The sequence below is a fragment of the Brachycentrus maculatus genome, unplaced genomic scaffold, assembly GCF_059751285.1.
Source record: "Brachycentrus maculatus isolate JH-2025_06_01 unplaced genomic scaffold, ASM5975128v1 h1tg000048l, whole genome shotgun sequence".
Taxonomy (NCBI): domain Eukaryota; kingdom Metazoa; phylum Arthropoda; class Insecta; order Trichoptera; family Brachycentridae; genus Brachycentrus; species Brachycentrus maculatus.
Genome location: NW_028280802.1, coordinates 332501 through 332796, shown reverse-complemented (window position 1 = coordinate 332796; position 296 = coordinate 332501).

Genomic DNA, 296 nt, shown 5'->3' with positions numbered 1-296 from the left:
ATTATTATGTGTTTTTTCAACAGTAAAATACAACTTAGTAGACTCAAAAAATCTGTATTTGATTTAACAATTAATACATAAATTAATACAAGTACTTATTTTTTTTTTTTAATAATTAGAATAGATGTTGGAATTTTTTAAGTCTCTAATTATGGTTTTCATATCGGACGTAGATAACAATATACGTGAGTGCGCTTTTCATCGTCGGCCTCAGTACGCTCTCGGGCGGGCCTTCAGAGAGAGAGTGTAGAGACAGATAGATCCCCCCCCCGCCCTGCCCGCCCGGCAGCCCTCGC